This window comes from Quercus suber, unplaced genomic scaffold (assembly GCF_002906115.3).
Source record: "Quercus suber isolate HL8 unplaced genomic scaffold, Cork oak 2.0 scaffold_316, whole genome shotgun sequence".
Lineage (NCBI taxonomy): Eukaryota > Viridiplantae > Streptophyta > Magnoliopsida > Fagales > Fagaceae > Quercus > Quercus suber.
In genome coordinates, this window is record NW_027069771.1 from 798219 (window position 1) to 808042 (window position 9824).

The window sequence follows — 9824 nt, forward strand, 5'->3', positions numbered from 1 at the left end:
TTGAAATTTCATTGTGTTAGGACATATGTGTTTCACACGTTAGGAGCATATGTCATTATTTTATGTAATTCGCTAATTCTTTGATAAAACGCACTTTACTTGTAATTGGATAGATCTATAATGTGTTTAATACTTCAAGAAATCTTGTTTCAAGTTCAAGTGTTAAAGCCATGCTGTTTGAATCATGTGGCTCGACAGCAGCTCGATAGATAGGGTATCTGTCGAGGTTTTTGAAGTTTAGTTTTTTAGGACTGTTTTTCATCCAATCTGTGATTATATGTTTGGGCTTTCTTTTCTCACAACCCTAGACATATAAAAGGATTATTTTAAGGGCCGTCACAAGTTGCACAAGTGTTGAGTAAAGTTTGTTCATGCAAATTGTGACCAGAGATAGAATTTACCTTAGTTCATCTTTCTTGTGAATAAGCTGCTGTGTTTGTACACTGTAGGGTTTTGTGATCAAGGAGCTTCTTGATGTTCATCGTGTGATGAACTGAAGAATTTTGCAGCCAATAACTTTCTCTAGTTGGTGATTGAAGTCGCGTACTGAGATCCGCGCAATTGGTTAGTCACGTATTGGTAGTCATGCAATGAAAATGAGAGATTGTCACTACAGAATAAGTCCAATTGGGTATTGGGGTAAGGGTTTAACTGTAGGTTGGTAGAAGATACTAAGATTCCTTTACTTGTAACCGCTTGTTGTGATAATAGTGAATTCTCGAAATTGGTGACCTTAAAATCACCCGGTGGAGTTTTTGCTGTGTATGTTTTGCCTATTCATAAATAAATCACTGTATCAATTTAATTTCTACTGCATACTTTAGTTATTTGGTGATTTGTTTGTGCTGCCACGCACTTTGCATGTTAATCTGATTAATTAATAAACTTGACTAATTAATTAGTTAATTCATTATAAGGGGTCAATACGTTTTTTGCCTATCACATTGTATCTAAATAAAATTTTTGTAGTGTGACTTTGTGTTAAAACCAAAATTTTCCTCCATTTTATGTGTTTGTTTCTAAAAACAAGATTCAATAAGAAAGATCGAGTTTTATTGTCTTCACCATCTTCAATTTCATCCAATTTTTATTTTTATTTATTTATTTATTGGTATCAATTCCAAACAAGTGATATAGGCTAATGGTAATTGTATTATAACATTTGATAAAAGGTTTTAGTTCTCCCTTTAATATTATGCAATGTTAGAGGGGTGTTTGGTAGAGTAGTTTGAAAATTATTGTTTGTAATTTTTTGAAATACGTGCGGGTGAAAAAGTGTGTTGAAATGCGTAAAATGCTGTTTAAAAACTAAAAAATGTTGTTTGAAAACACAAACCAAACGGACCCTAGATTTTCTAAAATTTTGATATGAAGCAATTACTCCCACTTCCTCTCACATTAATTTTTACCACTCCCATATTTTTAATTTTTAAAGTTTTTTCAAATTTCTTTAACTTTTTTTATTTAATGGTTGAGATTGAAAATTGTTTTTTTCAACTCTCAATCTCAACCATCCAATGTTATTGCATCATACGTAAATATCTAGATCTCAATCCAATTTTCTAAGAGGAGGAGGAAAGGACACTTACTGCTTGTCAGTTGTCACAACAATTGGGATGTGATTTCATCAACATTCCACAATAACTGCTTATTATACAATATAATAAAGTAAACTTGGTTCTCAAATCACCTTTATGAGAGAGTTGGATATTTTTACATTTTTTTTAAATTTTATTTTAAAGTAAGTAAATAATTTTTTTTTTTTGGTAAACAGCGGAACTGACATAAAATTAAATAACCAGTCTATTACAAAAAAGCTCAGCTTTGTCAAAAGCTAGCGCATTAACCACCACACGCGGTGGTTCATACAAAATGTGGAAGCCCGAATCTAAATTTGCTCCCATTTTAGCCAAAATATCTGCACATTTGTTAGCTTCCCGGAATATGTGGGTCAACGTGCAGTTAGGTAGCGAGTTGATCAGGGTCCTGCAATCATTTAGGAGAGGCTCAAGCATCAGATTAATAGAGTTTGGGTCAGAAAGTAAATGAACAATATATTCAGCATCTAGTTCAATGTTTATATGTTGGAGATTAAGTTGTTTTGCTAGTAAGAGTCCATCCTTCAGCGCCCAGAGTTCTGCCTTAGTGCTGGATGTCACACCAAGTTTCCTAGTAAAACCAGCAATCCAATTCCCTCTACTGCACCTTATCACTCCACCCCCACCAGCCATGCCGAATGCACCACCCACTGCCCCATCAGAATTCAGTTTCACCCAACCAGGATTAGGCTTCAACCATTTAACTTGAATCTGGGTTCGGGGAGGCTTGTTTGAAGAGTTTGGAACAATAGCATAAAACTCAGTACCTTTCTTAATACATTGCAAGTGAAGAGATGTATCAATTTTTTTGGTCCTGAAAACATAATTATTCCGGTGCAGCCATAGAAGCCAGACAGCTTGTGGAAAGATGAAACTCCAAGGAATCCCAGTGTGAGCAAGCGGATCAGATAGTTCACAGTTATATTTCAACCACACAGCCAGCGGGGAATTATAAAAATCCTGGTTAGCATCATTTATACCCAATTTCCTCCAAACAGTCCTTGCAACTCCACAATCACGTAAAAGATGGATGATAGATTCAGAATCACCACCACAAAGATCACAACCAGCAGCAAGATTAAAACCCCGTGAACCTAAGACATCCTTACACGGAATGCTACCGTGATAGCACAGCCACAGAAAAAATTTTATGCGGGGCGTGGTTTTTGACTTCCAAACCCACAATTTAGGAGAATAGAGGTTCAGGGGGTTTAAATCTTTAGCAAGTAAATAAGCTGAATTTAAGGAGAAATTACCATCTTTTGAGAAAGCCCAAATAAGGATATCTTGGCTGGCAGAATTTAGCGCAAGGGGAATACCTTTTATTTGTTGCATAATCGAATCAGGGAGAACAAAAGAAACACTCCTCCCCTCGGCTAGAAAGTCTTTCACAGATATTATTTCCTCCCCTTCCATCAAGGGTCCATGAATTTGACATCTCAGCGGACCCGACGGCAGCCAAAAATCATTCCAAACATTCACTCTTTCCCCGTTGTTTATAGCCCACTTCAGACCTTTATTGAAAATCACACCTCCAACCTTACAAGCCTTCCAAGTACGAGAAGCAGGGTACTTCCTACCCCTTTCATTTAATCTGGCAGGGGTCAAATATTTTTTACACAGCATTTGAGACCATGCTGCCTCCGGATTTGAAGCAATACGCCAGCATAATTTTGCAAGGATAGCATCATTTCTAGTTTTGACTTGGAATAAGCCGAGGCCCCCAAAGCAAGTAGGCTTTGTCACTTTGTCCCATCCCACCAAGTGTATTCTTCGTCTTTCATCATTTGATCCCCACAGAAAGTCACGAGTGAGCTTATCAATTCGCTCACTAACTTTAGCAGGTAGTTTACAACACTGCATGTAATATTCAGCAATGGGGGTGACCGCTGACTTGAGAAGGACAAGTCTACCAGCTGGAGAAAGGCAATTAGATTTCCAACCAGATAATTTGGCCTGGACTCTATCGATAACAAATTGGAACTCATTCCTGTTCCTGCCTTTATGCCTCAGGGGGAAGCCAAGATAGTTACCCAAATTACTTGTCTCTCTAATACCCAGCTGATGTGTTAAGTCTGCCCTATCTTCCATTGTCACTGTTGGAGAGAAAAAAACTTTAGACTTTTCACAACTGATTTTTTGACCCGTTGCAGAGCAAAACTCCTCCAACACCTCAGAAATGGCTTCACAATTTTCTTGTGTAGCTTTGGCAAATAAAAGAAGATCGTCCGCAAAGAAAATGTGTGAGAAACTCGGTCCATTCCTTGAGGCTTTAACCCTACTCCAAACACCCTCATCACACTTCTTGTTGATTAAAGAACTTAGATATTCCATACATAAAATAAATATATAGGGAGAGATCGGGTCTCCTTGTCGCAGCCCTCTTGAAGGTTGGAATTCTTCCAGTTGTTCACCATTAAATAGGAGGGAAATAGAAGTGGTGGAAATGCAGCTCAAGATCAATTCAATTGTGTCCATGTGAAAGTTGAGGCTTAAAAGCATGTTCCTCACAAAGCCCCATTCCAAACGATCATAAGCCTTCTGAAGATCAATCTTAATAATCATGTAACCAGTCCTCCCTTTCCTCCTTTCCATAGCATAGAGAAGTTCTTGGGCCACAATAACATTATCAGTACCTCTTCTGCCAGCAACAAAGGCAGTTTGGGAAGGGGAAATCAGACTAGGCATAAGATGCTTCATTCTAAGAACAAGAATTTTTGACACAATTTTATACAAAGTATTGCAGAGGCTGATGGGTCTAAAATGGCTGATCGTTTCAGGGCCCAATTTTTTCGGAATCAGGGCAATAAGGGTTCTGTTCAACCAATGGGGGACTTTCCTAGTCTGAAAAATTCTTTTTACTTCCATTTTAACAGACTCCCCAACAACCAACCAGAATCTCTGGAAAAACCCCGCATGAAGTCCGTCGGGTCCAGGGGCTTTAAAGGCTTTCATAGAATTGAGAGCAAAAAGAATCTCAGCATCAGAGGGAGGTAAGGTCAAGTTAAGAGCTTCAGAGTCCGAGAGGGAATTTTCAAATGAAAATGGAGTCTGAAAAGTTCTCTCACAGAAGACTTGCTCTGAGGAGTAGAGCTCTTTGAACCCCATAATGAAAGTCTCCTTAACTCTGTCGATATCAACAATCCAATTTCCATTTGTATCATTAATGCCAACAATGCGATTACTACTCCTTCGCTTCAAAGCAGTGATGTGAAAGAAGGTGGTATTGCGCTCACCCTGAATTAGCCAGTTAATTCTAGCTTTCATCCCCCACAACTCCTCTTCCAAAGCAAGAATCTTCTCCATCTCCTCAGACAGAAATTTATGAATATCAATCAACCTCTGCGAAGGGTTATTTGCAAGAGCTTTCTCCACACCCAGGAGTCTTGCAGTCAGGTTCCTTTTCCTCCAAAAAATATCACCAAACACCTCTTTATTCCAATCCTTTGCCTTCCGAGTAAATTTTTCAACCGCAAAGTAGACATCTTGAATGTTTCCTTCCCAGGCTTCCCTAACAATACCAGGAAAACCATCATGACTTAACCACATAGGTTGAAAGCGAAATGGACGAAGACCCCTTTGACCAAGGAACGGCATCAGGGATAATAGAAGGGGGCAGTGATCCGAACTGATACGTGCTAAGTGAGAGACAATGGCCTCAGGGTATAATAGCTTCCAACCAGGATTCGCCCAAACTCTGTCAAGCCTTTGTTGGATTAGCTCAGAGACATCACGGCAATTTGACCAAGTGAATTTAGGACCAGAGAAACCTAAATCAAGCATATTACAAAAATCCATACACTCATTGTAGGCATTAACCCTTCGACTATTGATCCCATTGCCCCCAGATTTTTCATCTTCCTTAGTGATATCATTAAAATCCCCCATCACCGCCCATGGGAGATTATGTCGAGCCGAAAGAATTTTTAAATTATTCCATAATAAGCTACGTTCCCTGAAACGGGGACTACCATAAATAGCACTAAGAAGCCAAGTATGAGAAGAAGATCTAACCTGCACAATGGCATGAATCTTTGTTCCGTGGCAGAGAGAATGTCCATGTCCACAAGCTCAGAACGCCATAACAGCCAGATACCCCCCGCAAAACCAATAGTTTCAGTTGAGTATGCCCCATCAAAAGGCAGGCCCCTGATAATACTGTCAGCTCTCGGCCCATCAATCCGATTTTCCGTTACGACAAAAATAGCAGGTTGGTGCCATTCAATAAGATCCAGAGCAGTCTTCTTGAAGTTTGGCTTCATGGCCCCTCTGCAGTTCCAAATTAAAATATTCATAATGGGATTTGGATTGGACCGGGCATCAAAATAAGTCAGGGAAGGGTCCTCACCCGTCTCCCTCAACATCCATGTTTGTTTCAACTCTCTCTTCTCCCGAATGATTTCCGGGAAGAGATTCACCGCATGCTTCAACACACCCAACGGACCCATGGTACTGCAGATATTGAGAGTGAGAGCTATAGTAGGGATCGAGAACTGTAGGAGCTTCACCTTGAACAGATTTCCCATGATGGCCATTTCGATGGGTTTCTCCAGCAGAATTTTCCTCTGCATAATCACTGGCTCCAGGAACATTTTCTCCAAGACACTCAGAGATTTTTCGCAGATGGGTTGCTCGAATAGCTGCCTTTGCTGCTGGGACATCAAAGGTGGAAACTTTGGCTGATCCGTCAGGAAATGCCAATATGGGTTCGGAGTGTTGAACCACGCCTCGTCTGTCATCGGAAGGTACCCCAGCCGTGCACTGACCTCTGTTAACGGGAAGATGTTCTTCCATGACTCCATCTCCTCCACATTGTACCACCCCAAGATCTCCGTCGGGTCCCTTTGGATTCCTGCTATAGTTGATCTCCCCACTGGGATTAATTTCCCTTTCAGAAGCCTTGCCCAAAGGAAGTCTTGAGATGTCATTCTCAGAGGACCCAGCACCGAAGCAAAAGAGAGAGTTAGTACTGAGTGGGGTCTTAGGAAGCCAAGGGTTTTGATCCCACCCTCCACTATGGTTCCCCACACGGTCAGTATTTGATTTCCTAAGATTTGATTTAGAAAAAGTGCTAGAAGCTTTAAAGGAAAACCCCTTATTGCCCTTGAGTTGACCTTGACTAAACCCAAATTTTTCCTGACTACTTCCACCCCGTAGTCTATCCTTCCCAGCATTAGTCGTGGAAGCCTTACGCTTCATATCTCTTCTGGTGTCAGGGGCCGCGTCACGAGGGATTTCATGGGGATCCCTTGGATTTGGAATCACATCCTGCCCCTTAGTCTCATCAACTTTGAAACCATTTGAGTGGGTGTTACTCTTCCCGTTGGGTTTCTTCTTACGCGCCACAACCATCCACTCGCCATACACCGTGCCCACGTGTTCCAACTCCACATCAGCATTGGGAATAGAACGTTCCTGCGAGAGTTCACCGGACTGGTCCTTCTCCAGAGAAACAGAGGAACTTTGGTTTCTCGGTGGTGACTGAGTAGAAGGGCTTGAAGAAGCCCCTACATTACTTCGGACCACTTCAGGACAGTTAGCCAAGCGATGTCCTAAACGGCCACAAGAAAAACAAAGCATGTTGATCCCTTCATATTGGACAAGCTGAACCATTTTCCCAATTTTTACAGAATAGATGAGAGGATGATCAATGTTAATCTGTACACATAGTCGAGCAAATCGGCCTCTAGCACCATTTGCAGTATAAGAGTCAATACGCAGTACAGGTCCAATTGCACTACCAACTTTCTTGAGGATGGTGGGTTCATAGAACTCAATAGGTAAACCGGGCAGCCTAATCCAAACAGCCACAGAGGAAAAGGAAGCTTCCTCCGCCTTAAACTCCGGTTCCCATTTCCTAATGGCAAGAAACTGTTGTCCAACAAACCAAGGACCCCCTTTTAAAACCACGTCTAGATCAGAGCAAGCGTTATTTGGGTTTTTTTTTTTTAATATTTACTTTGTTAATTTTCTAATCCAAACAGCCACAGAGGATAAAGAAGCTTCCTCCGCCTTAAACTCCGGTTCCCATTTCCTAATGGCAAGAAACTGTTGTCCAACAAACCAAGGACCCCCTTTTAAAACCACGTCTAGATCAGATTGCAACTCAAACTTAACGAGGAAAAACTCATTACCCAAATCAATGACATCCATTCTTCCAGAGGGTCTCCACATAGATCGCAGTTTGGTAGACAGAAAAAGAAAACCCACTTTTCTCCCAAACGCTTTGACAATGATGGCATTTCCCCACGGCCCACGTATTCTAACCTTTTCTTCTTTCGACAGAGAAACTGCCACCATTCCTTCACAAAGACTAGTTTCTTCACAATCCGAATCTGCTTCATCCTCCATGAAAGCATCAAATCCAAAGGCTTGTTCATACGCCCCTGGGATATCCCCCACCAGCTTATCCTTATAACTCCTAAAAGCATTTTCAGTAGATCCAGCGTATCCAGATTGATACTCCTCCTCACAATGGTTGTCTTTAAATTTCTTAGTGCTTCTCTCCAGTGCGTCACTTTCTTCAGAGCTTCTTTCTCTCTCCATAATTTAGGTTGGTGAAATAATTTCCATAATGGGAGCAACATTAAGTTTATTATAACCATGACAATGATGCTAACAACAAGGACAAGTTGACAATGACAGGCAATATGAAAGTTTCATGCATGCATCATGCATGACATAATTAAATTCTAAAGTACAAAAATAATACTGCACTAATTATAATCACTCATTTTAAATATTGTAGAGTTTGTTGGGTTTGTAACATTATTGATAAAATAATAGAAATGGACAAATCTTTTTATTTATTTTACAGTGTATATTCAAACCCATCACCTCACTTTCAACCCAAACTACCGACATGGAGAGCTCAATAGATGTCGCTTAAGTCAAGAAACACAAAGAACTCTTTGGTATAATAAGATTGATTCCTCTAAGATCTATTTTTCTGGGCCCCACTAATTAATAATGATAGAATGTTAATAATTCATTATTATTCCATTATAATTAATCTATCTCAAATGCAAATCATGTAGCTGGTGGTGTACCTTGATCTTAACTTTATGGGATAATTTGTCTCGACCCCAAGAACTAACAATGATTAGGATGTTAATAAATCTTTATTGTTATTAAGGACAAAATGGGCTTCTGTCCTTTTCGGGCAAATTATATAGGGAAATGTTTCCCTTCCCAAACTAAATAGGAAAATGCCCCTCTTTTAGAACTCGATTTTTGATAAATCGAGTTAGAAAAAAAAATTTCTGAAGCCCTATAATGGCGTTTTAAGGAGCCTATAGTGACGTTTTAAGGACCTATAGTGACTTTTTTTAACTTGACTTCAAAGAAATCAAGTTATAGGTAAAAAAAAAAAATGCCACTATAGGTTGATTTCATTGCCTATAACTCAATTTCATTGAAGTCGAGTTAAAAAACGTCACTATAGACTCCTTAAAAACGCTACTATAGGGCCTAACTTGATTTATCAAAAATCGAGTTTTAAAAGATGAGCATTTTTCTATTTAGTTTGAGAAGGGGGGCATTTTCCTATATAATTTGCCTGAAAATGGCATAAGCCCATTTTGTCCTTGTTATTAATCTACCCGCAAATCATGTAACAAGTGGTGTATAAATTAGTTCCCTTATGTCCCCTTAATAAAAAGACAAACAAAACAAAAATAGAAAGAGTCCAAATTTGATAAGGATGAAGTCTAAAACTCATGTTTTACATCATTCAATAAGAGATTGTTACATTAGTATTTGGAAAATTATTAGGTATTTCCGGAGTACCATAAATGCATAGTCCTCCATTCCATATGAATGGTGAGTCCCATCATAAATTTAATTAGTGGGACTCATCATTCATGTGAGAGGAGGAAATACGCATTTATAGTATTCCGAGAGTACACAATAATTTCTCTTAGTATTTTACTTAAAATTTAATACATCATACCACTCCTAATAGCATCTTAATAAACTCTTAATTTAGTTGGATTTTTATATATGGGTATTAAAATTGATTGGATGTGGTGTGGTTATGTTTATTTTTAAATATATGATAAGATGATATGGCATGTTATAATTGGAGGGCTGAAACATAAGTTTTACACTACATCCTTATAAAATTTAATCTTAAAACGAAAACATAAACAAAAAACAAATCAAAACTTCCTTTATGGCCTTTTTTTTTTTTTTTTTTTTTTTTTTTTTTTTTTACTTGGAATGTTT